The sequence below is a fragment of the Podarcis gaigeae genome, assembly GCF_964106915.1.
Source record: "Podarcis gaigeae genome assembly, chromosome: 2".
Lineage (NCBI taxonomy): Eukaryota > Metazoa > Chordata > Lepidosauria > Squamata > Lacertidae > Podarcis > Podarcis gaigeae.
The window spans coordinates 51303870-51304732 of record NC_139679.1 but is presented as its reverse complement, the minus strand read 5'-3'; positions in this window follow the sequence as shown (position 1 = coordinate 51304732).

The window sequence follows — 863 nt, the reverse complement described above, 5'->3', positions numbered from 1 at the left end:
CAACTACTAGCTCTACCTCCACAGAGGTATGAATGCTTCTGGACGTCACAGGAGGGGAGAGGGCTCTTTGCATGGGTCCTGCTTGCAGGTTTCCCGCAGGCATCGGCCTGGCCACTGTGAGAATAGGATGAGGTGCAGATGGGGCTTTCTCATGTTCTTATTAAAGGCACAAACTGCCTGCCTGGAGGGAAGGAGCTGAAGAATTATCATTGTTAGAAAACTGGAGCTGGTAATAACTCTGCAACAGAAATTGGATCGACAGCATTTGTTGCCTTGTCTACTTTGAGTTTTCCCAAGCCCCATGCTCTACTGCTGCTCAGTTTCCCCCTATTTCCCCCCTCCCTTGGCTGCCATAGAAACTACCGTCTTTCCTTACCGTAAAACCCTAAATCCTACATCATTCACTGAGATTTATAGGCTGGCTTATTGCAAGAGTGCAGTACCTTAGACAAGATCATGAGCTCTACAAGTGGCAGCAGATTGTACAGCAGCTGTTGCTTGTGTTAGGAAGCAGCTGGGTAGATTTAAATCCTTGGAAACTTTAAAAAGTTTTGTCTCTTTTTTCCCCACCCCCCACTTTCCCAGCTGTCAGATAGAGGGTTTCAGGGGCAATATTGAGTGTGAATGTTTTAAACAACTTTAAAAATGGGATTCTTTTTTTAAAAAAAAAAACACAACTTGATAAATATTACTAAAAATATGCTGAGTGTTTGCTGCATGAATTGTGTAAGGAAGTAGAGAAAATGAAATTTCATTCATTGCTGGGATTGTGATGCACACAGCCCTAGAGAGCTGGTGGCACGGGTACAGCATTATCCTTTCTAGTGTACCACGTACCACACAATTGTCTTTGGTCTTTATAT